Source organism: Orcinus orca, chromosome 11 (assembly GCF_937001465.1).
Source record: "Orcinus orca chromosome 11, mOrcOrc1.1, whole genome shotgun sequence".
NCBI classification, from domain to species: domain Eukaryota; kingdom Metazoa; phylum Chordata; class Mammalia; order Artiodactyla; family Delphinidae; genus Orcinus; species Orcinus orca.
Window position 1 is genome coordinate 37,607,265 of NC_064569.1, and position 18,087 is coordinate 37,625,351.

At 40.6% G+C, this 18,087-nt stretch overlaps 1 long non-coding RNA gene across 1 annotated transcript in view; it reads left to right on the forward strand.

The window, feature by feature from the left end:
* LOC117203022 (uncharacterized) overlaps positions 1 to 18,087 on the forward strand; it is an 82,667-nt gene that overhangs the window by 34,906 nt on the left and 29,674 nt on the right. The gene's annotated exons all lie outside the window — the stretch shown is intronic.

Here is an 18,087-nt window from a genome sequence, read left to right on the forward strand (position 1 = left end):
TACTGAGTCATCCTTGGTCTGACCTTTACCGATTCCTCACTGAGTTATTCGCGATAGAGCTGGGGCCACGAGTGAAATCTCTGAGTTTTGGCCACTGATTTTCTCTGTGCAGACCAGAATAGAGCAGACAGGGATAAAGCCATTAAAGAAATTTTTCACCACCATGCTGGGGAGCACAGGCTTATACTGCATTAATGTACAAGGCAGGGGGTTTGTGTTGGAATTGAGTTTGATCCTTATTACATGGTTAGGATAAAATCTATTTGGGTAGTATAAAATTGCTAAAGTAATGTCCGTGGAAGTAAATAGCTGGTTGATAAAAGAGTTTTGGCTGGTACTTTCATTCAAGCCTCTGAACAAAATCCAGTGATAAGGGCTGGGTTAGGCCATGACACTTGGGTTCCTGGTGACGGGGTGCCAGCTTTTTGTTGTTGAGATAGTGTCCATTCCCCACTTCTTATTTGGCAGCAGAGAACAGCTCCCATGGGCCAATAAAGCCAGAGCAATTTGGAAAGTCAAAATTTAAAGCTAGAGCAGCCAATTTAGACAATTTAAGCAAAGGATTATTTTCTTTGAGTATAGGCTGTCCAAGGAGACTCAAATTCTGTGCCTGGCTCTGCTATTTTGTTTTGGCTGGCTGACTTAGAGGTTCTGTTTTTCTCCCTTCTCCAAAGTAAAAATATTGACACATATGAATTCAATGATATGATCAGGGGCGAGGGATAGATGTGATGATAGCCAGCAGATTCTGAGATTCTATAAACATCACGCTGCTTTGGGAGACTTGGGCATGATTTGATGTCTCCTAATGGGAAAGTGAAGCACCCTGGGCAGCCAGTGGAACGCTCCAGCCCTGTTCTGTCTGTTGCTCCCCTCCTTCTCTAAGAGCTGAGGCTATGTCACTGCCACCTTCAATGAAGTGTCACAGCTGTGCTTGCCTCCTGGCCAGGAGTGTGTCCTAGCTCTCATCGGGGCTCCTCTGTTCACTGATGCTCCCCAAAGCTGGGACTTATGTGTGTACCCCACCTCTAGGACCCAGAAGATATGCCAGGATGTCCCCAGTTCAGTCCTCAGGAAAACCCTGAGCTTAAAAGAGGGGGTGGCTCTGTGTACCAGCAGACCGTACATTTGATACAGGAATTAAGAAACCTGAGTGCTCTCCCCAAATCTGCTGTGGATTTGGACTCTCCACTTGCAGAGTTACATTGCACAGCTTATGATAAAGCTATCCTTTGATCTTACGACAAGTCTCCTGCCTAACTAATTCAAGAATAATGAGTTCCAGGTACCGAGGTTAGGGGAGGCGGTTGGAAACTCCTTGGCCTGAGCTTCTTATTTCCCCTGAAAAGACTTCCGTTAGTCACTCTCCAGGTGCCTCCACTCATACTACTGAGATATGGGCTGGTCAGCTGGGTGTGGATCAGCCCTTCCTCAATCTCTCTACTCATTCCAGTCTGCTTTTCCATTTTATTTTATTTTATCTATTTTTATTGGAGTATAGTTGATTTACAATGTTGTGTTAGTTTCAGGTGTACAGCAAAGCGATTCAGTTATATATATATATATTCTTTTCCAGATTCTTTCCCATTATAGGTTGTTACAAGATATTGAATAGAGCTCCTAAACCCTTGTTGATTATCTATTTTATATAGAGTTGTGTGTATCTGTTAATCCCAAACTCCTAATTTATCCCTCCTCCCCTTTCCCCTCAGTAACCATGTTTGTTTCTATGTCTGTGAGTCTGCTTCTGTTTTGTAAAGCAGCTCATTGGTATCATTTTTTTGTAGATTCCACATATAAGCAACATCATATGATATTTGTCTGTCTCTGTCTGACTGACTTAGTATGATAATCTCTAGGTCCATCCATGTTGCTACAAAAATCAAGCCCTACACTTCAGAGCGGGCACTTGTGGTTTTCCTGGCACTGGCCGTGACTGTGGCTAACTCTGGAGTTTGGCATCAGGAACACCATTGTTCCTACACAGGGAGCTGCCTCCTCCAGCCTAGTCTTTTTCAGTAATGAGGCTGATATCTTTTATCTACATCTGCCTTACTCTTCGTCTTACCCCTCATTTGGTTTAGAGCTCAGGTGGGGAAAACAGAATAGTTGACCCTCCATATCCACAGATGCAGAACCCACAGGTACAGAGGACCGGCCCTACTACGCCATTTTATATAAGGGACTTGAGCGTGTGTGGATTTTGGTACTTGTTGGGGTCCTGGAACAAATTCCCTGCAGATACCAAGAGAGGACAGTATACTTTACTGGGCCCCTAACACTGTATTTGATAGTCAAAGATGATTAGAATAGTCTCTACTCTCAGGAAGCTCACAGAACAGTGGTGGGGAGATGGGGTAGATGGAAATGGAAGCAAAAAGTCATGAATTAGTGTAAGTGGGGGGCAGTGTAGAGTAAAATTCAAGAGCTCCAGTTCTGGATTTATTTAACCTTGGCTGCGTTCCCACAGGTGCCACTTCCTAGATGAGTGATCCCGGGGAAGTTAATTTACTTCAAAGCCTCAGTTTTTCCATCTGTAAAACGGAGATAGTAATAACCACCTCACAAGTTTGTTGTACAGTTTCAATGAGATAATATATATATGTAAATTGATTGGCACAGATCTGAACACACAGAAGATATCAGACTTTTGGGCCACTGTTATTATTAGAAGTATTATGCATACCCTGTGGAATCACAGGAGGGGCACCTGACTCTTTGTGTGAGTACTATTATCCCCAAAGAAATAGAAAATAAGTCTGCTCATATCATGAAGCGATGATAAGAAAAGCAACCCCAGACTGTACCTAATAATATCTTTTGAGCATCACTCTGTAGGTTCTACTTTGGTTTTCATTAATAATAGTTTGTACTGGGCTTCCCTGGTGGCGCAGTGGTTGAGAGTCCACCTGCTGATGCAGGGGACGCGGGTTCGTGCCCCTGTCCGGGAAGGTCCCGCATGCCGTGGAGTGGCTGGGCCCGTGAGCCATGGCCGCTGAGCCTGCGCGTCCGGAGCCTGTGCTCCGCAATGAGAGAGGCCACAACAGTGAGAGGCCCACGTACCGCAAAAAAAAAAAAAAAAAAAAAAAAAATAGTTTGTACCAATTGAGTGGTAGCTGTTGTCTAGACTGGCTTCAGGCAACAGACAGAGGGTAGGGCCATCATTGAGTAAGTAGGTCACTAATCTATATTTGTTTACTAAAGCAACTGTTTTCCCAAATGCCAGAGAAGAACAGAAGAAAGAGAAAAAGGAGAAGGAAAAGGAAGAGAAAGGAAAGGAAGAGAACTAAGGGAGGGGAAGAGAAAAGAAGAGAAGAAAAAAGTATACAATTCGATTCCTTCCCATAAATATGGCTGTGTAATAGTTTACACTAATATCACAAGAGTAGTGAAATTAATTTATAGACTTATAGTATAATAATTCAAAATTGACAAAGGAAATCATATCCCAGATTAGGATGGACAGAGTACAGGTGGAAAAGGGGTATGTATAAAAGATGAGGGGAAAATCCCCATAAAAAATAGAAAGGAACAGAGAACTCTACTACCATTTTTTTTCCTTGTCCACTTCTGCTAAGATATATGGTATCTTGTCCTCACAGTCACATATATACTTTTCCATCCATAGCATCTCTACAAGAGACTTAGTCTTGTGAGGTGACGGTTTTCGTATGCACGTCTTGCTCTCATTTCAGTGTGCTGGTACTAGTTTGCAGTGGGAAGAAGGAAGCCCTTTTACAATCCTCCTGATTAATCCCAAGGTCCAACCGTCTGCTTATGACGTCGTCCCCACCATCCTCACCCGGCTGCCCTATTCCCACCTCCTCCTTGCTCTGCAATCATGACACACACAATTGCACCTCAGTGTGTGAGGTTCCCTCTGCCTGGAACATTCATCCCCAGGCTGCCACACTTCTCACACTGTTATTCCCTTTAGGTCACTGCCAATGTCATACTTATCGGAGAAGCTTTCTCTAACCATTTCATCCAAAATGGGACTCTCATGTCTCCCAGTATACCCTTCCTCTTTCCCTTGTTGTATTAGTCTCCAAAACAGTAATCACCATCTGACATGGTATACATATACATGTTTAATTGTTTATTATTTTCTTCTCTTCTGTGTTAGGTTGGGTTTCCTAAAAGCAGAAGCGGAAGGAAGGATTCAAATACATATTGAGGGAATCTTCAGGAAAAACTTTTAAGGGAGTGGGGAAGCAGCCAGACAAGGATGTGGTTTCAAGGAAAGTCTGGTCTTGGCAAGGAATTTTTTGGTCCATAAAATGCACCTGGAGACAAGGAGCTGGCCCTTTGACTCTATCAGTCAGTTATTGGCTGTAGACCAGGAGAGGGCATTGTGACATTTTGGCTGAGTCAGCGCCCCTCAACTGAGGTTGGTTCTCTTGGGAGTGAAGGCAGCTGAGAGCTGGAAGCCAATACACATAGAAACTGGGAGAGGATGTGCTACCCGGGTTAGGGGGGACAGGCAACTGAATGACATCTTACATGCCTCCACTACAATGTAATTTCCATGAGATCTGGGGTTGACCTTTTTTGTTCCATGCTGTATCTAGCATACAGAATAGAGGAGGGTACATAGTAGGCCTTCAATAAATACTTGTTGAATGAATGAATGAACTTAATTGGACTGGCACAACGCTAGGTCCCGGGATACAGTAGTGAATGAGACAGTTTCCTGCCCTCATGGAGCTTATGGTCTAACGGGAATTCAGATGCAGGGAATTAAAATTCAGTTGGATAAGAGACATCATAGGAAAAGCAGAGGGGGTTAAGAGCACACAGTAGGGATACTTACAGTCCAGAGTTTGGAAGGAGCAGGTATTACATTGTGGTATGATCAAGGGATGTCTTTTCCAGGGTAATTATTCACAGTCAATGGAGTACACATTGATAAAGTTGGGAAAATATTGTAATGCCTCTAAGATTGTATCATTACTATGAAGATTCCAGTTCAGTTGTCTTTCACCTTGATTTGTGTCTCAAATAGAGTGATTAAAAGGAGAACAACCTGAGCCAAGACCTCTCATCTGTCTATGTATCTGTTTCCTCACCTGTAAAATGAGAGGGTTGAACTGTGAGTTTCCTTTGGGAACTGACCTTCCTCAAGAGCCTCTACACTCTGTCCATTGTATGGGAAGAAACCACAGAATGCCAGAGAGTCCTTTCGTGCCTCTAACTAGCTGGTATGCTTTGGGATTGAAGAATTCCCTTGGATGTTTGGTAATTGGTGTTTTTTTTTTTTTTCCTCTGAATGCACCAGTGTGGTATTTAGCTTTAATGCTCAGTAAGTCTGTTTCAAAAAAAAGAGAACTTAATTCCCTGAAGAAAACAGCTACCACAGTGATACTTTGGCCACTGCTGGTACTCTGTCAACCCTGTTGATGCATGAATTCACTCACATGGTCTAATCTAGCTGAGGGATTCTATACTGATGAACAGGAAACACCTTCCTCAGTTTTTTTCCAATTTGCTTTTTTGTTGTGTGTAAGGTTCCACATATTTTGGGGAGTGGTGTGTGTGCGTGTGTGTGTGTGTGTGTGTGTGTGTGTGTGTGTGTGTGTGTCGTGTCCACGGGTGCATGAGCTTGCGTCTAGCTGGGGAAGAGGTAGTAGGAGTTGGCTTGGGTATTGTCTTCAGCTACAACGTGGCTTTCAATGTTTGAGTCATGTGCCTTAAGATGCTTTCATAATTCACCTTGGAGAATGGGAAAAAAATAGGTTTGGGTGAAATAGAAAAAGTCTTTTGAAATTTCACAGTGTGGTTATGTAACAGTGGATTATATAATACCTGAGGGTGAGGGCTGGAGAGGGACATTTTTCAGATATTTCTAGTAATTTGAAGTCATTAAAAAACAACAATGTTCTCGGGCATTATCATGTTTGTTGCTAGCTTTTGGCGGAGCTGTTTTGATGGTTGCAAGCTCTCCCCAGGCTGGGCAGTCAACCCGAGCACAGGAGTGGGTCTCTGGCTCAGAATATCTCACCTCTGCCCCATTCCTGCACTGCTTTTTCGCCCCTCGGTGGGTGCTCTTATTGGCTGGTCTGTCACCCACCCCTTGGAACAGTTGCTTTGACGCCTGCCATGTCCGATGGAGCCCACCCCACTCATTTATTTTTCTGGGTTTGTGCTTGAATTTCTTCTATATTTAGAGCTTTGATTGAAGGGCTATAATATGTCAGAAAACTAGGTAGTTTGATTTACTAAATACTAATTTTTTGCAAGATGATAGTTCCCTGAATGCTAGTTAGTTATTAAATATGCTTTATATAAGTTTATTGAACGTGAGAATATTTGTGAAAATAAAAGGTGGGTGCCTATTGCCACGGTCATGAATTGAATGCTGACCTAAATAATGGTAATTTGGTGGAATGGGAGAAGTCCTGGAGTAAGAAGCAGGAGGGACCGGTTCTTGTTACTGCTTTGATGTGGCGTCTGGCAAGTTGCTTGATCTCTTTTGGCCTCAGTTTCTCCATGGGACTAGGTAAACTTTTAAGGATCCCTTTAACTCTATGAGAAAAATTCAGATCTATGTAGCTGGAAAGCTTGCAAAACCAGCAAGGATATGTGTTTTCATTCAGGTATCTTAAATTAGTCTCCTAGAACTTTGGGTCAAACTTGGACTTGTGAACAATGGAACCAAGCAGGGATGGCTCTGGCTTATCAGACCCCCTAACTTAATTTTGATCAAATGCTGTTTTTTTTATGTAGTAGATTACTACAATAATAATGTGCTTGGGTGAAGGGTGTTGGCTCCAGACAAAAGGATTATTTTTCAGTCCTCCCACTTCTTCTAAGGGAAAGCTGATCTCTTTATCAAAACTGGGTGTGTTCTCTCTTGAGAAAGCCCTCTCCATAAAAGCCAATACATATATTGCCTTGGACCTTAAAGGGAAATTCTATACTGGAGACAATCAGAAATGTTCACAGATTTCCTTTTTTCTTAAGCAAAAACAGAGTTTCCTCAACAAATTCAGAAAGTTGTCATATTTGCATTGTTTTCCTTTTCAGAGGAGGGGGAGAGTACCCAGTACTGGATAGCGGGAGGAAGACTTCGAGGAAGTGGGTTTTAATTTTTTTCGGCAAGGAAGAACCCACTTTTGAGGCACCACTGTCATGAAATGTCACTTATATGATGGCCTATATACAGAAACCCTGTCCCTTTGCAGATGGGTATGTGTGTTAAGTGACATCTAGTCACACTTCCTTCACATCTAGTTGCAGACAGAGACACCGTTACGGCCATTCGCTGTTACTTATACTAAGCAGAATAGCATAAACAGAAAGCTGTCCAGAGTGTCTAGAGTGGGTTAGTTGTTTGGGTTATTCCATTAATCCTAGATCAGAATTACCTTCATAAGCTCTTTGCTCTTCCAATGTGCTCATACACCTCAGCTGGAGTGGGTGGCACTCGGCTGATCTACAGGTGGGAAACAATCCCCAATCCTATGGACATTTCCATACAAGGGCTTGAACTAGCCATAGAGACATTTCACACAATTTCAGGTTGCTTTTTTCCAACACGATAAATATGACAAAGAGAATTACATTAATTTAAAATATGGTAGTTTATTTAATGGTATAACGTGAGCCTAACTGCACTTTTAGCCATTCTTTTGGACATGACTAATGCAAGATGAGATGACCTTGGCAAGTCAAGGGTTAATGGAGTACCAGAGAGGGAGCAATTTTCCCCCTCACCTCATAAGGAGGAAAAGCCTCAGTCATGGCTTTTTACTTCCCTCCTTGATTTATTAGATTTTAAGGGAAATTTAACATGGTATGTCCTTTGTATCAAATCACTAAATGATGGTATTTCACTTTGAGGAAATCCTATACACTAAAAGAGGAATTTAGCAATTTGTAGGGTACAATTCACACTGCTAGCAAAAGTTTCATTACTTCACAAAAGGCTCTTTTAGTGAGCTACCCCCAGTGCTTTAAAAAGAACATGCTAAGTGAGGAACTATATAAGCCTGTTTCCTGAGTAATGACTTCAAGTAAATTGACGCAAACAAGGCCAAATGGTCTGCATGCCGGGCAGGCCCCAGGAGACATCAGCTAATTTATAATTATAATACCCCTGTGCACTGGCATCAAACCTTTCACCTCGCTCGGATGCAAAACTGTACTTTAGTGCTCAGAAAGTTGCTGTTGTTGATTTTTTTCTTGACCGTGCCTCTAAACAAGAGGTTCTTCTAGGTAACACCTTTTTATTTATAAGAAAAACATTTGCAAATCTTTTATTTTTTGTTGAACTTTGTTTTGACCAGAAAATAAGGGCCCATGTACGGTGTATTCACGGAGACCAAATTAACTAATAGGGTTTCACTGTGGGTTGAGTGTTCTGGGGGCAGTATTTGGGAACTGAACTTCCAAACAGAAGGCCAGTGTTCAGGGTCCCTAGGGAAATAATGACGGCCTGCTCACTGAACATTCTGTGCTTTGGGCGGGGCAGCCGAGTGTGGCAGGGAGGCCAAGAGCAGACCAAGTGTGGGTACAGGTTAGAGGGATGTTTTGACCCACGCAATTGATAGGTATTTTTTTTAAACAATGATATATCCAAGTTGTCATTTGGAACAACTGATGAAATCATGTAATAAATATATTTGTGGACGATTGGGGTTGGCTGTTAAGGGAAATCCAGAGCTGTCTTTAAAAATGCCTTGCAGACTCTGGACTCCTGGGATGCTGTTTCCAAGCTGCTCACAGCTCAGCTACCACCTAAGTGAACTTCTTTTTATCTCTGAGCTGGTGACTCTGGAGGAGTTTTTCTTTTAAGTTGTTGTGTCAGAACCTTCTATTTTGAACCAACGGGCAAATGAGAACAAAGTAGAACTGTCTCTGGCTCAAGAAAAAGAGAAGATACAGCTAAGAAAACCTTAAACCACTCTTTGTTTTAAATATAGGAAGCTTTTATTTTTTGCTTTTCTGTTTATACATCTATATCACCTCCCACCTGAAGTGATCAGGGTGGAGTTTGAAGAATCAAGACAACTTTTTAGAACAAGCATTCTATTTTTGTCAATTGCAAGCACAGAGAACAAAACAGAGCATGGCCTTTGTCCTTGGTCTTCTTCATCCCCCTTTTTGCCCCATTACTTCCTCATTTAGTCTGAATTTTAATACGTAGTATTCAGGTGCACTCCTAATTCTCATTTCCTTTCAGTGGGATTTTCCAGTAAACACACTGACTAGATCGTTCATAGGAAATTACCCAATTGGTGGTGGGCACTTATGTGACTTACATACATCTGTCACTCAGGCATCTGCTTGTTGTTTTTTTTTTTTTAATAAACATGTATTTTATTTATTTATTATTTTTGGCTGCGTTGGGTCTTCGCTGCTGTGCGCAGGATTTCTCTAGTTGCGGTGAGCGGGGGCTACTCTTCGTTGAGGTGCGTGGGCTTCTCATTACAGTGGCTTCTTTTGTTGCAGAGCACGGGCTCTAGGTGCACGGGCTTCAGTAGTTGTGGTACACGGGCTCAGTAGTTGTGGCTTCCGGGCTCTAGAGTGCAGGCTCAGCAGTTGTGGCGCATGGGCTTAGTCGCTCCGTGGCATGTGGGATCTTCCTGGACCAGGGCTCAAACCCATGTCCCCTGCATTGGCAGGCGTATTCTTAACCACTGCCCATCAGGGAAGCCCTAGCCATCTGCTTCTTGTCTCCAGCAACCAGATCTACTTATTGGACAGACCGTCTCTGTCTCTATTTCTATATTCATCTTAACAAACAAAGGCAAATTTTTACTTATTAGGGGACATGATTTGAATAATTGGTTTGTCATTTTCATTCTTGCAAAAACGGATTTTAAGTGTTAATTAAAATAGAAAACTAGCAAAAACACTTTTTTTTTTTGAAATGACAATAACATAGGAGAGTTTTAAAGCAGTTCTAGAGAGAACATAAGCATAGCTGTGTAGAGTGTGCCCAGAGGGAGTGAGAGGAAGAAGTCTTTAGAAGAAATGTAGCCCCCAGAGAGACCCTCCTTAAAGAAAGAGCTCACAGGGCTAATAGACCAGAGAGGGAGGAAGGTATGGGGAGAGGGAGAGAGAGAAGACATTCCACCCACCTTCAAGGAGGCAGATACCAACTTGCCCTGGGGGCCAGGGCAGTCTTGTTTGTATAGAATAAGTACAAACATAGTTTACCTAAAAGGTTTTCCAAGGAGAATTTTTTAGGTAAAATATTAAGATAGTAAATGTTTTAGTTGGATAGTTTCTAAGCACAATTAAGCACGAAGTGATCACAAACTCATCAATTTATGCCTGCTGTCTGTCATCATTAACACCCCCTTTCACTCTCAGAAATGTCTCAGTGTGTGTAAAAAATCATATGCTAGTCAGGATCAGCCTTTGGAAAGGGGACCTTTATTGAATTAAGTGTTAGACCGCAGAATCCCATCTTCGCTGTTAAGGATTTTGCAATCTAAAATGTAAAATTCTAGAAATAGTATTGAGTGTGAAGGGAGGGTGAATACTTTTCCTCGTGTTAAGGACAAATACAAGGGGTGACCTCAAGTTCTCATTTCTGACTTCCTTTCCTGCTAACTCCTGCCCGGGTATCTCTAAGAGATTTCATCTTCCTTTGTACAAGCGTCAGGAAAGAAACAGGGGACAAGCGTGTATACGACATATGTACATAAATATCTTTTACATGAGAAAGACAAATACAAGTTACATTTTCTTGCTAAACTTATACAGTGAGGCTGCCAGAAGTTTCCATCTCAGGATATTGGCAAAGACACAGAGAGATCTCCGATCGTTGGGATTAAAGTCTAGAACCCAGTCGATTAGAAAATTCAGGGGGAGTTGGTTATCTTTCTGTGGCTGTTGCAGTAATGATGAGACACACTTGTAAATATTGATGCTGCCACCTAACCACAGCGCTGAAATAGAGTTCTTTCCTTACAGCCTTGGACTGCTTAGTAATCCTCAGAGGACATCTGCTCTCTCCAAGTCTCCCCCACCGAAGGGAACACGAGGACAACAAATGCAGTTTAACAATCCATCCAGTAGGGAGAAGCCACCAGCACAAATACTGGTCTTAGTCTCCAGTTTAGTTCTTTCCGAGTTTCCTGCTGGTTCGGTGTCCTCTAGTGGTAACTTGTCTCATGAATGAATAAGCTGGCACAGCAAATTGACTGTGAGATTTGTAGAGATCATGGTCTTTTCATGAGTGTTTTATAATGAATACGAAACCTGAGGGCCTACAAAATCCTAAGTGCCAGGTAGTATGTCCTCTCAGTAACCCTCTGAGAAAGAGACTAATTACACCATTTTACAGGCAAGAAAACTGAGGTTCAGGGAGCCTAAGTGATACATTGTAAGACTCAGAGGCAGGATCTGAAACAGAATTCCTGAGCTTTCATCCTGATGTTTTTGTTTTGTTTGTTTTAATTTTCATTGTATTTTACTTCTTCATGATTCTAACAAGATAGACATTTTCTGGCTACAAATGAGTCACAGAGGCAATGGAGGGAGGAGCCTCCAGAAGACTGGGTTTATCCTGCTGCACTTCAGGTACCCCTGACCTTCCTGACATGTGAGCCCCGGGGGGCCACAGGGTAGAGTGAAAATAGAACTGGCTTTGAATCCAGATACACCTGGGTTTAAATTCTAGCTTCACAACTCCACCATCCACCCGATAAATACTCTATGTTCTACTGTGTTCTAAGCCCCAGAGTACAGTTTCGTACAAGAAGGAAAATATTCCTGGTCAAATTTTTTATTCTAGCTGATCCTCAGTTTTGTCATCTCTAAAGTAGGGGTGACAGTACCCCTAAACATTCGTGGAAGACAATCTTTAAAGTTATTCAACATATTATGGAAAGAAGGATCTACGGTAATTGAGGGCAAATGACGACCATGATGACCCAGTGCAAAGAAGGTTTTGCAGGCTGAGGACAATCTGATTGGTCCACCATTTTTAGAACCCCCCTTCAGACTGGCTGTCTCAGGATATAAGGACGTGCATCTTCACATATTTCAAGTAGCCAAACCCTGAATTCTTTTTGTGATATTTAAAGGAATGAGTTGTCTCTTACTCCACTTTGTATAGACTGAAGAGTCTGTGTCCCCTCAAAACTCGTATGTTGAAATACAAAAAAAACATGTTATAGTGTTAGGAAGGGGAGCCTTTGGGAGATAAATGCCCTTGTAAAAGGGACCCCAGGGAACTCCTTTGCCCCTTTCACAGTGGGACACAGTGAGAAGGTGGCTGTCCGTGAACCAGGAAGTGGACCCTCACAAGACACCAAATCTGCTAGCGCCTTGAGCCAGCCTCCGGAACTGTGAGAAATAAACTTCTGTAGTTTATAAGCCACCCAGTCTATGTTATTTTTGTTACAGCAGCCAAAGAGATTAAGACACACTCCAACTCTGGAATCTTCCAAAATGAAGATGGTTTGTGATTGTAGAATTCAAAGAGTTGCGTGTCAAAGAGTTGCCACCAATACAGTGGAAAAATTCTGTCTCTTTCCCAGAGAAAGGTTGGTATCTAGATATCTACGATGGTGTCTTTTGAGAGATATATTTAGCAGACTGATTGGGAACAGATTTTTTTTCTTTCCTTTTTTTTTTTTGTGTGTGTGGGTGTGTTTTCAGCATCATGATTTAATTAAGGGAGCATATTCATTGTAGAGAATATATTGATGATTGTAAGTGTGACTCCTCATTACAGCCTTAAAATTTTTGAAACACCAAAGCACAAAGATGTCAATTTTATATAAATAGGTACAAAACAAGTACATGTATTTTCCATGCTCCAAAATTGAGTACACACTATACTGTCATTGGGAAGGTGTTTACCAATGAAGACCTGACAATAAGGTACTCAAGATGGATATATCAAAATAAGATATAAAATAGGAGTTTATAAAAACAAGTTTGACAATAGCAGAGAGGACCCTTTTCGTTTCTGAGCAAAAATGCATTTCATTATATGTACTCTCTCATAAAATGAATAAACTGGTCACTTGAGAATGCTCTATTTATTTCTTCTATTATAGTGCAACATTCTCCATGTCTTTTGAAAAAAAAATATTGTGCAGGAACTGTGGGATAAGCATGCATGTGGATGGAACAGCACAATTACACTGGTTCTTACAACTCACTTCTAGATAAGGAGAAAGTGTTATTCATTAGTATGGCCCAGTCTTAGCCAATATTCAGTTTGGAAATATACTGGGTTAAGATCAGAATGATCTGAAATTCCAAGTTCTACAATTGATGATCTTATATGCCATTGTATTGGTCAGGCTTCTTTTTTTCTTTTCTTTTTTTAAAATTCTTATTGGAGTATAGCTCATCCACAATGTTGTGCTAGTTTCTACTGTACAGCAAAGTGAACTGGCCACACATACACATATATCCACTCTTCTTTACATCCCCTCCCATACAGGTCATTACAGAGTATTGAGAAGTGCTCCACGAGCTACATAGCAGGTGCCTATTAGCCATCTACCCTTACATATAATAGTATGTATATGTCAATCTCAATCTCCCAACCCATTCCCCCCCCACTGCCCCCTACCCCCTGCCACCAGAAACCACAAATTTGCCCTCCACATTGAACAGATGTTTTTTTTTCTATGAACAACGCTTTAAGTTCTAGTGATGATAAGCTCATATTTACTTAAAACTTTTGGTCTCTCAGATGCATATTGTTCCTTAGCAACTTTTTCTTTCCTTTTTCTATTATAATGATTGAGAACACTGACCTAGGAAACTAAAGAATCATAGAATGTTAGAATATGAAGAGAAGTTAAAGATTTTCTGATCCAACCTCTTCGTTTTACAGATTGGAACACAAGTGGGCTTGTGAGTCTTGTCCAAGGTCTTCCTTTAATTCATTCATTCCACAAGTACTTATTGTGTGCCTAGCAGGTGCTAGGTACTATTCTACATGATGGGGTTATAGCAGTGAGCAAAACAGATGTGGTCACTGCTTTCATAGATTTATATTCTAATGGGAAGGGGAAGATTCGATAAAAATTAAACAAATATATAGTAGGTCAGGTAATGGTAAGTGTTAAGAAAACATGATTAAGCAAGGTAATGGACAAAAGGTGATGAAGGACAGTGCTCTTTTAGGTAGAATGTTCAGTGAAGGTGACATCTGAGCAGAGTCCTGAAGGAGGTGAGGGAATGAACTATGTGACGATCTGGGAAAAGAGCATTCCAGGTGAATAGAATAGTAAGTGCAAAGGCCCTGAGGTAGACTCACACTCAAAGGTCAGTGTGACCAGAATGGATAGATGGAGGAAAGTGTGGCAGGGAATGTGATCTGAGAGAGTAGTGAGGGGAGAGGACACATCATATAGAGCCTGATTGGTACGGTACCAGCTCTGGGCTTTTAGGCCCTGGAGGATTTTGAGGAGAGGAGTGACATGATTTATTTGTATTTGAAAAGGATGACAGAAGAGCCAAGCTTGGACCAGAATCCAGGTCTCTTTAAGGCAGAGGTCATAGGTGCCCCCACTCTATCATCCAGCTCTACACACTTGCAGTTGAACCTAAAGAACAGATCTTGGAAAATTTTAGGAAGTCTCTGTATTTACAGCATTACCATAATGGACACTTTCAACCAGAGTTTGGTAAATACAAGGTAATAAAAATTATGCTCACATCGACATTCACAGAAAGATAGACAAAATAAAAAGGCAGAGGACTTTGTACCAGATGAAGGAACAAGATAAAACCCTAGAAAAACAATTAAATGAAGTGGAGATAGGCAACTTTCCAGAAAAAGAATTCAGAATAATGATAGTGAAGATGATCCAGAACCTTGGAAAAAGAATAGAGGCAAAGATTGAGAAGATGCAAGAAATGTTTAACAAAGACCTAGAAGAATTAAAGAATAAAGACCTAGAAGAATTAAAGAACAAACAAACAGAGGTGAACAACACAATAACTGAAATGAAAAATACACTAGAAGGAATCAATAGCAGAATAACTGAGGCAGAAGAACGGATAAGTGACCTGGAGGACAGAATGGTGGAATTCACTGTGCAGAACAGAATAAAGAAAAAAGAATGAAAAGAAATGAAGACAGCCTAAGAGATGTCTGGAACAACATTAAACACACCAACATTTGCATTATAGGGGTCCCAGCAGGAGAAGAGAGAGAGAAAGGGCCCAAGAAAATATTTGAAGAGATTATAGTCGAAAACTTCCCTAACATGGGAAAGAAAATAGCCACCCAAATCCAGGAAGTGCGGAGGGTCCTAGGCAGGATAAATCCAAGGAGAAACATGCTGAGACACACAGTAATCAAATTGACAAAAATTAAAGGCAAAGAAAAATTATTGAAAGCAACAAGGGAAAAACGACAAATAACATACAAGGGAACTCCCATAAGGTTAAAAACTGATTTCTCAGCAGGAACTCTACAAGCCAGAAGGGAGTGGCATAATATATTTAAAGTGATGAAATGGAAGAATCTACAATTAAGATTACTCTACCTGGCAAGGATCTCATTCAGATTCGATGGAGAAATCAAAAGTTTTACAGACAAGCAAAGCTAAGAGAATTCAGCACCACCAAACCAGCTTTACAACAAATGCTAAAGGAACTTCTCTAAGTGGGAAGCACAAGAGAAGAAAAGGATCTACAAAAAAAAAAAAAAAACCCATAACAATTCAGAAAATGGTAACAGGAACATACATACCGATAATTACCTTAAACATGAATGGATTAAATGCTCCAACCAAAAGATACAGGCTCGCTGAATGGATGCAAAAACAAGACGCATATATATGTTTTCTACAGGAGACCCACTTCAGACTAGGGATACATACAACCTGAAAGTGAGGGGATGGAAAAAGATATTCCATGCAAATGGAAATCAAAAGAAAGCTGGAGTAGCAATACTCATATCAGATAAAATTGACTTTAAAATAAAGAATGTTACAAGAGACAAGGAAGGACACTACATAATGATCAAGGGATCAATCCAAGAAGAAGATATAACAATTATAAAAATATATGCACCCAACATAGGAGCACCTCAATACATAGGCAACTTCTAACAGCTATAAAAGAGGATGAATATATAAGCAAAAATCCTCAACAAAATACTAGTAAACAGAATCCAACAACACATTAAAAGGATCATACACCATGATTAAGTGGGATTTATCCCAGGAATGGAAGGATTCTTCAACATATGCAAATCAATCAATGTGATACACCATATTAACAAATTGAAGAATAAAAACCATATGATTTTCTCAATAGATGCAGAAAAGGGTTTTGAGAAAATTCAACACGAATTTATGATAAAAACTCTCCAGAAAATGGGCATAGAGGGAACCTACCTCAACATAATAAAGGCCATATATGACAAACCCACAGCAAACATCATTCTCAATGGTGAAAAATTGAAAGCATTTCCTCTAAGATCAGGAACAAGACAAGGATGTCCACTCTTGTCACTACTATTCAACATAGTTTTGGAAGTCCTAGCCATGGCAATCAGAGAAGAAAAAGAAATAAAAGGAATACAAATTGGAAAACAAGAAGTAAAACTGTCACTGTTTGCAGATGACATGATACTACACATAGAGAATCCTAAAGATGCCACCAGAAAACTACAAGAGGTAATCGATGAATTTGGTAAAGTTTCAAGATACAAAATTAATGCACAGAAATCTCTTGCATTCCTATATACTAACAATGAAAGATCAGAAAGAGAAATTAAGGAAACAATAACATTCATCATTGCAACAAAAAGAATAAAATACCTAGGAATAAACCCACCTAAGGAGGTAAAAACTAATACTAATAATACTAAAACTAATACTAATCCCAAACTCCCAATCCATCCTTCCCCCATCCCTCTCCCCCTTGGCAACCACAAGTCTGTTCTCAATGTCTGTGAATCTGTTTCTGTTTCATAGATAATAAGTTCATTCAGTTCCTTAAAGTTGAGATTAATTTTTTCTTTTTACTCCTTAGATTTAGTCAGTATTTTTCTTTCATTTAAGGCAATAAAGTTCATTGAGTTGTGCTGAGTTCAGTATTGCATTATTGTTACCGGATTATTGTTTTTCAGACATTCTCTAGGGTGATAATAGTAATAGCTGCTGTGGATTGAGAATCTTTTTGGAGCTAGACCTCTTGCATGCATCACCTACAGGGTGCATGCTGTTATCCCCATTATACAGGGAACCGATGCTCCCAGAGGTTAAGAATTAATCCACATCTACTTAGTCACCAAGTAGCCAATATTTGAACCCTGTCTGGCTTCACTGCTGGCTAGCTTTCTGTCCATTAATTGAGGTGATTTAATGGCGTTAAGATGTCAAATGTGCCCTCATGGTTGGCTGCTTTTAAATACTTGTTTAGAGTAAAGGAATCACAGGATTCAGGTTGGGAGAGACTTTAAAGGTCATTTAGTCCAAACTCCCTGTGATTCCTGCAAAAGCCTTGTTGAATGATCCACCTTCCCCCACTCACCACTCCCTGCCATGCTTGTGCTTCTCTAGGGATATGAAACTCCCAAGGCAATGTTTCCGTTATTGAGCTATTTTGAAGATTATGAATTTTTTCCTTGTACTGAGTCATTATCAGTCTCCTTTACAGCCTCTGAAGCATGAAGAGTACAGCTTACCAAGTACTGGAAGATAATATTCGTATTCCCATTTGGACTTCTATACTTGATTAGTTTTTACTTGATTTTTTTTCACATGATATAGTTTGAGGTCAAGTTTCCAAATCCTGCTTAATTTCCTCTTCACACATTTGAGTTGACCTCTATCCCTTTTCACTAGGGACATCCAGGGCGCAAGACAGCTTTCTTGGTGAGGTCAGACCATGTGTCTGCCACTGAGTGTAAGGTCATGTCACTGTTGATTCATCCTGAGGTTACCACTGACTCAAGCCCTGCTGTCTGTTTTGCCCATGTTACTGCTAATAAAATGCATCTACCTTATCCTGTACTAGTCCAACTTTTATTTACACTTGCCAGAATTTATCTTTATTCAGTTTCTTTTATTAGATCACTCCATTGACCAAAATTATCAGGACATTTTGAATTTTAATTTCTAACAAAACCTACTTCAAGTCATTTTG